The sequence below is a fragment of the Glandiceps talaboti genome, chromosome 14, assembly GCF_964340395.1.
Source record: "Glandiceps talaboti chromosome 14, keGlaTala1.1, whole genome shotgun sequence".
Taxonomy (NCBI): Eukaryota; Metazoa; Hemichordata; class Enteropneusta; family Spengelidae; genus Glandiceps; species Glandiceps talaboti.
In genome coordinates, this window is record NC_135562.1 from 15332097 (window position 1) to 15344131 (window position 12035).

The 12035-nt window shown below is 37.8% G+C and overlaps 3 non-coding genes across 3 annotated transcripts; all 3 read right to left on the reverse strand.

The window, feature by feature from the left end:
- Positions 1-8814: 8814 nt before the first annotated feature.
- On the reverse strand, positions 8815-9012 carry LOC144446072 (U2 spliceosomal RNA). The gene has a single exon (XR_013481956.1). It is a non-coding gene; the product is annotated as a U2 spliceosomal RNA (small nuclear RNA).
- Positions 9013-10323: 1311 nt separating this feature from the next.
- On the reverse strand, positions 10324-10521 carry LOC144446071 (U2 spliceosomal RNA). The gene has a single exon (XR_013481955.1). It is a non-coding gene; the product is annotated as a U2 spliceosomal RNA (small nuclear RNA).
- A 1270-nt stretch (positions 10522-11791) lies between these two features.
- LOC144446069 (U2 spliceosomal RNA) lies at positions 11792-11988 on the reverse strand. The gene has a single exon (XR_013481954.1). It is a non-coding gene; the product is annotated as a U2 spliceosomal RNA (small nuclear RNA).
- Between the last annotated feature and the right edge of the window lie 47 nt (positions 11989-12035).

Genomic DNA, 12035 nt, shown 5'->3' on the forward strand with positions numbered 1-12035 from the left:
TTATCTTGTGGTTTCGGACCAAAATGAACAACATATGCGGCCACAGGTGCGTATGATCGTTGCCGTTCACAAACTTCGCGGACTTCGCTTTCTCGTATATATTTCTTGGCAATTTATGTGCAACACATGTCCCTAATGCCCAAATTTTAGAATCCGAAAAGTTGGCCCGTTTTTTAAAAAATAGTTCTATTTTTTTTGGCACAAATAAAGATTTTGTTATGGCTATGACGATAGATATGGTTAAGTTTATTCGCTGGGAAAACCGCAGGCGCTTCCACTCTGTGGCATTGAGATATATACGTAAAACGTGAAACATGTTCAGACGCAGGATCATGCACTTTCAGTGACCGCGTCTATAGAGTGACTTGGTTCACTACAGTAGTTAATATTTCTTTGAGTCAACTTGTTAAATATTTAAGTTACTTAATAATCCATACAGAACCCTACCAATGTTCAATTCAACTCCTAAGTCCACGGTGCAGTTCAGGGCGTTCGGAAACATGTCATTTTAGTATGTGACACGACTGAGCCCGGGCCTTTACCGATATATATATCCCGTCTATCCCCTTAAAAGAAGAGGAAAAATATTCTTTTTTGTTTCGTTCAAGTACTCAATAATATGACCATCTTAAGTTCTGGTCGTCTAAAATATTCCGAAATAGTCGCAAGCAGGGACCGTTATCGTAGCTAAGCAATATTTCGACAATAAACCCGGGAATATATCCCAGAAGGTGTCAATGGAATATTAACAATACTCGTGGGAAGATTGCGAGTCCTAGTTTCTTGGCCGTCCCAAGTGTTACACCTGCCTCTTTTCCGTCGGTCGCTTTTGTCTTTCCATTCGACTTCAGCGTCTTTATATTTAGGTCAAAGTAACTTTCTTTGATTTTTTTTTTGTATCTCGAAGAAAACTCTAGTTCTCCACAAGATGGTGATTTTTATGCGTCCATTGTGTGCAGGGCACACGGACAATTTCTCGGACTTTGGAGACGATGTGCGCGAGTACCCATCGCTTTTAGAGTCTCGGCACGTGCCAACTTTTGTAAGTCGTTCACACTGACTGGACTTAATCCGTATTTTAACTAGCTGGAACGCCAGGTTTTTTGTCCTTTAAAGTGACATCCGGCACGACTACTAAGTCCGCGTAATTATGGTGACGAAACGAAGAACCCGTGCGTGACACAACGCCCGGTACCCGGCGATCTTCATGAACACTTGAGATTTGATGAAGTCCCTCCTGGATCCCGAGTTTCTGTACCACAATGATCGTATAGAGTCAACTAACTTCTGAAATTATCATAACTACTTTCTAAATCTACACTGGGTAATAAACGAGATAAAATTATATCACCCGAATGTATGATGGCCGCAATTTATTATCTAAAATGTTAAAATTGTTTTACAATTGTGAAATACAGTAACTTCCGTGGGGATGGAAAACGCTATGGTCGAAGTTGGCGTTCCAGGCTTGTAGAGGATTATGAAAAATGAAATTAAAAAACATCAAATCTATGTACATTGATGTCGGTTCAATTTAATATTACAGAGTCTGACTCGTCTAGCAACAAAAAAATAGATTTTGTAGTTGATTAAGTTTATCGCAGTTATATCAGAAAACATTTTTTTTTAAGTTTAGTTTCTTTTATCCTACCCAATAATGCCTTGAAACAAAATAGGGTGGTTAAAATGTACTTGGCAACACTTAACCTTCAACTTTAAGTTGATCCTAAGTTGCTTAGTTATATCTGTTTGCGTTACTGAGAACGGAAACTTATCATTCAGAAGTAAACACTTCACCAAGATATGAAACCACGGAAGTATTAATTCTCAAGTATACATCTCCATCATGAAAACCAACACTACGATCCTTTCCAATAGTAAGATATTTAATATTTAGTTACCATCAAATCAACGTAAAAGAAACATGAAATACTCAATGGAGTTTCTCGAATATATGTATATTTCAGAGTTCGCTATGTAGAAATGATGGACCGTTAATACATAATGAGGTGTTCTTGTAGTAGCTTCACGTTAGGGTATGGTTCGGGTAACTTCTTTGTCGCTAGGCCTGAACTTGCTTCGTTCTCTATAACACGCATGGTATGAATTCGTTAAAATGTGGATAGCAGTCAGTAGTATGTACACCAGTAAAGTAGATAGTAACCGTGGCAGAAAGTTAAGATTTTAATCAAGTAAAAAGCGAAAACTTCAATATCCCATCAAACATATTAAAGCCTGGACGAATTCACGCTTTACCCCCATCTCGTTGGACAACCAATGCACGGTCTAAGCCCCCCCCCCACCTATCACCCCCACGACAAATGGACAATTTTTGCTTCTTATCTTACATACGGAGTGACGGGGAGATGGACCTTTTTCATTCCCGCTGATCGTCTGTCCGGGTATAGGTCGCTCTTGATGATCGACACAAAGACACCACACTAAAATGTATATCGAGAAGATAATGTTACCGGGTGGACGCATATTTTTTTTTATAAGTGTATATTTTTTAAAAACACAATTCATAGTGTTGTAGTACAAGAAGAGAGGGGAAAACGGACAGGTGCATGGACAGAATGAGACTCAGTGGACGGAGAGACCAACCAAAAGAGAAAGACAAATTTAAAAACAAATGCGTCGCGGTTTATGCTTTGTAGAACAACTAAAATTAGAATCGGGGCATGGTCGGACAAGGAAAATCGTTGTCGACTTTTTTTATACACTTTATGTTTCTACATTTTCGTTTGAGTCGCCCCTTACTATCTGTATCTACCTATACTCGTAAACATTTGAAAACAAAGCTACGGAATATTGGTATGTGAAGACGACTGACAATGAAATAAGCGACTGAAACGGACAATGCCACTCAGAACTACGGAAGGGGGGTTTTCCGACGGAAGTTAATTTACATAACAATAGAGTCGTTCACATCAGACTGCAAGGTAATTAGTTTTCTTTAGACGTTGGCCAACCGTCTATAGTTTTTCTTTGAACAGGTCGGAAGGAGTTACAAGCGTTCTTTTGTTTCGTTATATGTCCGGAGTCGCACTAGTCTGAGACATGTACTTACAAGATCCTCATAAACGTTTTACACCCGTTTTTTGTTGTTGAATGAAGTATGAAAAAGTATACAATACATCATGAAAGACCATTTTTGAGTTTTTTTATCGCTAAAACAACACCTTCCTTAATATGCGAACGTTAGGTTCCGTTTTATGTAAGACGATAACTAAGAAGACACAAAGCGGACAGTCTTTTGTCTTCTTTGAGAAATGTTATGCGCTGTGGCGATATCGTGATTATTCGAATCAAATATGCCAGTACGAAGTTCAACTTCAGTAGCAGGCTGTGGTCAAATTTCCGGCGACTTTGTTCGGCAACAATCGGAAAATTACCGTCGGCCCAGTCCAACTAAAAATCACTGAAAATTTGAAGTCACGTTGAAGCCAAAATTCGACTCGCAAAGCAGCCTGCCAGTACGGTGAAGACTGTGGTGAAAAAACCCGGTCACTATAAATCCTATCGCTAAGCAAAGCAGTCACGGTTGCGATTTGAGTTATAGCTAGGGTGGGTCAATTTTTCCCCCGACAAGGTCTTTTTTCTTCTCTATTTAGTTACTGTATATCAAAATCAAGTTAAGTCAAATTATTTGTTTGGCCCTAAACAAAAGTAATACTGCAAGCTACGAACATTTGTCCTCTGTCAGAACGAAAATACCAGGGAATATTTTGCTGTTAATAGTTGGACACTGGTTTGTTGTGTAAAGGGACGGGTGGGGTGGGGTGGGGTAGGGATGGTGGGGGTGGGAGGACTGGTATTGCCGTCGGGAAGTCTGTTACTTTACTACGACTCCTGAAAATATTTGTTTTATAATGAGCGATAAACATCACTCGCGGCTACTACCAGTCGTGTTTGCACAATTTCCTTAAAAAACAAAATCTTGGCAAAATTAAATAAAAAAACAAACTTTCCCCGAGTCATGGAACAATTATTTTGAACAAATTCAAATCTCTTTGTCCATGTTCACTTTTTCCTTCATTTTTATTCTAAGTATTATCTGTGACGTCAGGGTGGTTTAGTCATTGCGTTGGTTTAGGTGCTATTTTATGAATAAATTATCGACCCATGGTTTGTTGTTCTTGCTAATGGACTTCACGTAGACAAAAAGACAAGGAACTAACAAAGCACGCATTGAAGTTGAAACAAAATATTGTAATTTCGAAAGTAAGTGAAAGAAGTTCAACCCCAGTTACGGTTTCGGCAAACTGATTCAATTCTATGTAATGAAGGCTTTCTAGGTGTACTTTTTTGGACCCGGATTCCGACTGCAGAGAAACTGTTTCTCTTTTTGTTCTGCTTTGAAACGCTGACATCAGACTGGTGATTTTCAATCCCCATTTTAGAATATTATTAACAGACCCCCACACCAACAGCTATCACACGAAAAAACAGACATACAATGACGGTCCTGGTTATTACTGTTGGTTAATACTCTACGAGTTGAAATTCTCCTCCCTAAGAAAATAAATGTTTAGTTCTGGTTACCCGACCCCCACCTAGCTTTTCACTCGCGACCCTAAACTTCTTTTACACATTTCGAGAGAGAAAAATAATAAAATCGCAAAAAATGTGAAATCGCACGAGAAATAGTGGATGTGGAAACAGACATCAACTTAAAAATAAAACTATTCTTCCAATCGGTAATGGCTGTACAAATGATAGGAAGAAATAAACAACACATAGACCAAATTTGGAAAACAATGGAAAACCTGAACTAGACACTCTCACAGGAAACAATATATAAAATAAAATAAAATAAAAAACCTAACTACCCCACCTATTCTAAAATTGAGCGTAATCGGAACCACACAATGTGTTTACAGAAGGGAACTTGAAAAAAGTTGAAGTTGACGAGTACAGTCAATATTGGCAAAATCGCTTAGTTTAGTTACACAACGGGACACGACACGTGCCAAGGTTTAATTAAAACAGGTTTGTTCTTCACAAAGCGTTCTAATTCAACATCACCTAATCATAGGAGTAGGCTTAGTGGGGCATAATTAACTGGCACGCGACCCCATCATTCAAATAAAACAAAGCATTGCAGGTTGCTTTGTTTTCAAAATGGTAAGAACACATTCAGTTTGTTTTTGACGGTACGGTTACTGTACTCATGGAGGTATAAGGGGACCTCCATGCTGTATTTACAAATGTAATAGTTTGAGTGACTAAGAGATTCTTTAAATTCGGATGTCTGTTTTTTTACAAGTCATTTTAACAAACAAAGCTGCACTGCAGGTCAACCACTGGCAGCCTTTGAAAGTATCCGACTACATGTACTTTCTGTATACTGCCTTGCATACTGAATAATTCGCTTACTAAGAGATTATCAAACTTCGGATGTATTTTTGTATCGAAAGAAAATAGACATAACGGCAAGATATTTCATGCCTTGCCCTTGCACAGGTTAAGGGTCTATCAGTGTGTTTGATAAAATAATGAGCGAACAATAAAGTGCGAACTTTGAGGGTTACTGCATTTTCTGTCACTGTACTTTCCGGGTTAACTAGCGACAAATTCTAGTGTAAAGGGGTACAAAGAAAACACGTTAACATAACAAGTTGGTGATGAAATATATAACGGGTCAACTCTGACGCTGGCCAAATATGACAAAAACATGTGCACCCCTATAGTCCCAATTGCACACATGTACTACATTCTACACACTCGCGTCAAAGCATGCACTGTGTATAGACCGTATGTACGCGAATATCGATCGACACAGATTGTTATATGAGACGGTGATGGACGTATTGTTCTGTACTCGTCTCATGTTGCCGACCCGTTGTCTCAGCAATTAAAGTCGCTACCAAATGGTGCATACACACGGCGTTCTTTCTTTTGTTTTGTCATGAACAAACCGAATGAACTTAACAGTATATAGCTAAGAAAGGAGACCTGGTTTCTTTGTTTCCTTGGTAACGGTTTACTTGGACGAGCTGCCGCATCTGTCCCTTAAATCAGGACGACCACGTGCTGTTGGTGACTGAGAAGCAGGAGAAACTGAGAGGACAAAAGGGTTACCGAAGTCCACCGATTTTTTGTTTGTTTTAAAACTCAAACTTTAACTTAGCTATGAACTGTTACAATTTTATGTTTGAAGGTACTAACACAATTTTATTACACGGGTACGTACGCTGTGTAGACTATCACGAATATTGATAGAGAAGTGTTAGAAGTCTTATGTTAACCCCCCCCCCCCCACACACACACACTTTGTAGTTCAAGACCCGAGACCCCTTCAAACGACGAGGCATAATTATAATGTCGGACAGGTAACAGTTCAGTTTATGATAATTTGAAATATCTATTTAACATCAAAGTCCAGTGGTTGTCAGAAATGCTTACCCCCCCCCCTCCCTCCTGTTTTTACAAACACGGTGTATCCATGCATCATCGTATACCACAGCCTCGCAGCCGTCGCAGTCTCGCGAAAGAAGTGTCAGCTCTGGTTTCCAGAAATGCTCTTTCGCACTGTCGCGGAAGAAATATTAATACCATGATCAGCTCTGGTTTGCGAGAGTGAATGCCATTATCGCGTCGCTGTCACTTTGAAAGCCTTTTATATACCATCCCAAGTCCGAATCCCGACCATGACTTTGACCTTGTTTTTGCACTACGTCAGAGTTCACTTGGAGGACTTTCGTAAATCATGGAAAGTTGTGCTTTCAAGAGTCCCTAGTTCCTGGCTTAATTAAAGGAAGCGATACACTGTTATTATATGAATTATTTGCTTTCATTTTGAAATATCATTTGATGATTCCAACTACTCAAAATATAAAACATGTTGAATCGTGTACAATAACTAGAATGGCAACGAATTCAGTCTGTGGTTGCCAAAACTCTCAATTACCCAGTTTTGGTTCGTATTTACATTTGTATTTTGAAAAAAAAATCTTTACTTTTTAGGCGAGTTTTGTAACCCTTGTGAGTAAATCAGAGGGCCCACTCACCGTGCACTGACTCACTCTAACTGGTCATTAATATTCATGAATCATTGCAAGAACGTATCTAATCGGTCATGAATATTCATAAGTCACTGCAACAAACTATTGAATATATGAATATTTAATAGCCACTGCAAGACAATACCAACTATTATATGAATATTTATGAGTCACTGCAAGAAAGCAACAAATATGATATGAATATTAATAAGTCAATGCAAGAAAGTAAGAAAATATATGAATATTCATGAGTCACTACAAGAAAGTAACAAATATGATATGAATATTCATGAATCAATACAAGAAAGTAACAAAATATATGAATATTCATGAATCAATGCAAAAAAGTAACAAATATGATATGAATATTCATGAGTCAATGCAAGAAAGTAACAAAATATATGAATATTCATGATCGTTACAAGAAAAAAAAACAAATACTAATAATGGGTTATGAATATTCGTGAAATATTGATTGCAAAGATGCAAAGACGAGATGAAAATAATACAATTTCAGAGTATTTTTCTGTCTCTTGTTTAATATAAATTGCGACCGACAACCATCGTATAAGCTCATCATCGTGGTTACGGGGCTGTATATAACTCAACACCCCCACCTCCCCCTACTTTAGGTGTAATTCCATATTGGACCAACAATCTATGAAGGCTTTTCATTGGACAAAGTTTGGAGTTCTTATCTATAATAAACTCTTTCTACTGGACAAAGTTTGACATTCTCGAAAAGCCAGACGTGTTATTTCTTCTTACACTGCGAAATAACGAAATAACGCACCTCTTAGCGGTGCGTCTTGGACGGTGCCGTAAAAGAGGCTGTGGTTAATTTACGACGATGAATTAAGAGTTGTATTCCATAAACGCTAACATGACAAAGTTTCGTTGTTTTTAGGGAAGAACAATGGTGTGACATTGAATACTTGGATTAATTACACAGTCTTATGACTGAGGACTGATTTAATATTTTCTGAGAGATACAAACGGAGTACAAAACCGCACATATCGCATACTTTTTATAACTTTAATACCCTATCTCACGGCGAAATAGGTTTTAATATCTGATGAAAAATTGACGTTTTCGTTATGTGTGATTGATTATCTAGTATAAAACAGTAAATGACATTGAATATCGTAAAATCACGTGACCTATCGAGGAAACGATACAGATATGTGTACATAGGTCGTAACGGTGTGGTGTATTCTAATATAAGAAAAGAAGAACTGAGAAGATAATAGACAATATCCCTTTGAACATATAACGATGATCTACGTATCATATTATGACTGTATACAGATACTTTGAAAAGAGTACATCCATCAACATGTAGGCCTACATACACACACACACACACACATACATACGCACGCACGCACCACGCATACATAATACATACATACATACATACATACATACATACATACATACATACACACATACATACATACGCACGCAACACGCATACATAATACATACACGCACATACATACATACATACATACACACATACATACATACATACATACATACACACATACATACATACACACGCATACATACCCACGCATACATACATACATGCATACATACATACATGCATACATACATACATACATACATACATACATGCATACATACATACATACATACATACATACATACATACACACATACATACAACATACATACATAGTACATACATACATACATACATACATACATACATACATACAACATACATACATAGTACATACATACATACATACATACATATTAATCTATCTTTTGATTTGCATATTAGGGCCTATATCCCAGATGTACTGCAATACTGGGCTGACCCTACTAATCTCGTTGAAGCAAGCTTCTCAGAGACCCGTCATTGTCAAAAATTCAGGTAACAGATTTGTGTTGCCATAACAACACCGGCAGCTGTTACGCTGACCGAGAACGGATACTACACGCGATCTTAGCCTCCAAGGGCCGTGAAACGCTATGTGGATGACGAGAAGTTGCCCGTATTTATACTCAACGTGCCAAGTAGAAGGTATGGTTTGATAAAGACGTCGGATCGACGTAGTAACTCGTATCGTCCGATTGACGTCGTTGTGAGTAACTCGTATTGTATTGTTCGTAAGTCTTTAAACTGATGATGTAAAGTCGCCTCTGATTGGCCAAATATTTACATATGCAAATTATATACCAAACGTCACGGCGACGATTTCTCATCACAATGTATACAAAGGTCATAACACCAGAAACCAAACTATTCGTATTGGATGGACGGCCATATCCTAAAATATTAAGTTATTTATACCCTATCTCACTGCGACAAATGTTTTAATATCTGATGAAAAAATTGACGTTTTCATTGTGTGTGATTGATTGTCCAGAATAAAATAATAACTAATATTGAACATCACGTGACCTACCAAGGAAATGATATAGATATGTGTACATAGGTCCTCATGGTGTGGTGTATTTTTAAAAGAACTGATAAGGTAATATAACTGACGATAATAATATGTTAATTACATGTCACAGTCAGACTAAAAGTACATATACTGAGTAAGTTGGAAGTACATCATATGTATGAAAACTTGACAATATTCCTTTGAACATAACACGATGATCTACGTATCGTTATGACTGTATACAGATACTTTGAAAAGATTTGTGGAGTACATCCATCAACATGTAGGCCTACATACATCTATCCACCCACCCATCCATCCATACACACATACGCACTCACGTACACACATGCATACATAATAAATAAATACATACATACATACATACATACATACATACCTACATACATACATACATACATACATACATACACACAATACACTCATACATGATACATACATACATACATACATACATACATACATACATACATACATACATACATACATACATCCATGCATACATACATACATACATACGTACGTACACACATACATGCATACATACATACATACATACATACATACATACCATACATACATACATACATACATACATACATACATACATACATACATACATACATACATACATACAAACATACACACAATACACTCATACATGATACATACATACATACATACATACATACATACATACATACATACATACATACATACATACATACATACATCCATGCATACATACATACATACATACATACGTACGTACGTCCATACATACATACATACATGATACATACATACATACATACATACATACATACATACATACATACAGTCATACATATTAATCTATCTTTTGATTTGCATATTAGGGCCTATATCCCAGATGTACTGCAATACTGGGCTGACCCTACCAATCTCGTTGAAGCAAGCTTCTCAGAGACTAGTCATTGTCAAAAATTCAGGTAACAGGTTTGTGTTGCCATAACAACACCGGCAGCTGTTACGCTGACCGAGAACGGATACTACACGCGATCTTAGCCTCCAAGGGCCGTGAAACGCTATGCGGATGACGAGAAGTAGCCCGTATTTATATACACGGTATGGCTGGACGTTGGGTCGACGTCGTAGTGGTGAGTAACTCATATTGTTGAAATACAATAGAGCAGAACAAAGGACTATTGTATTGCATTGTGCAGAAACCAATACACAACGTCTGCATACAGCATAGACCCGCCACCAACGTTGCATACAGTTACTTACGTACGTAGAAATAACGTTCTCTGTGGACACAAAACGTTTGACCAAATAATGTCGAATTCCCGTGACGTTTGACCGAAAAACATTACCAAAACGTTGCTGTGGTATTGAAAACAAATTTTCTGTATGTCAAGATAGCGTTTTCTAAACAATTGACACACACACACACACACACACATACACACGCTTTAAAGATGGCAGTTAAACCATATATCTTGGAGGGGGACACAATTGTAATTAATATAGCCCTCTCGCCAGTCAGTTTGGTACAAATATATTTCTGTCAACAGAAATTATTTTTGCTATTAAAGAATGTTGAATGTGATGATCACAGCAGTGAAGATTGTACATGGTGCAAATTTTTGATGTATATACTGACAGTGGAATATATACAAGATCTCGGGGGGGGGGGGCGGTTACTCAAAATACCCATGGGGTTAGTCTAAGTTTATGAGGAGGGAGGGGGTTGTCACTTATATTTTGGGACATACATTCCTCCGATTCCCTCCCAGGCCGTAAATGACGATGGCACCTTAGTGATACTGATAGCCGTGTTTGTAAATGTGTGTATTTATCCACTCTCGCAAGCCATAGCACATGATTTCTACCGTAGCAACAAAATTTGTCTTGGCAGTGCGTGTTGGACGGTGCCGTAAAAGAGGATGTGGTTTACGACGATGGTAGTAAATATTTACCTAGATCTGTACCCGTCTCTGTCTCTATTGTGCAGGAGGTATTATTAAGAGGTTTGGTGTTTGAGAATGTTATAACATCATAATAATCATGTACTGATGTATCAATTACAATGAACAAATTTATAGAACTGGAAAGTATGGCATAAGTTTTGGGAGAGCTAATATCTATTATGACACTGGCACTGACATATTTGTTACTACAGAGCATAGACCCTCCTGGTGGAGGGTCTATGTACAGAGCTGGGCCTGTTGATACACTTTTATAATACATTCGTTGCAGCAGCAACAACAACAACAACAACAACAAATGTTTAAGAAAAAAACAGACAACGTAGAAGTCAAACGCCTTGACAAATTCACTTTCTATCTTTTGATTTGCATATTAGGGCCTATCCCAGATGTACTGCAATACTGGGCTGACCCTACCAATCTCGTTGAAGCAAGCTTCTCAGAGACGAGTCATTGTCAAAAATTCAGGTAACAGGTTTGTGTTGCCATAACAACACCGGCAGCTGTTACGCTGACCGAGAACGGATACTACACGCGATCTAAGCCTCAAAGGGCCGTGAAACGCTATACCACTGTCATGAAAATCAATCATTTTATACCCCAGTTTGTTGAA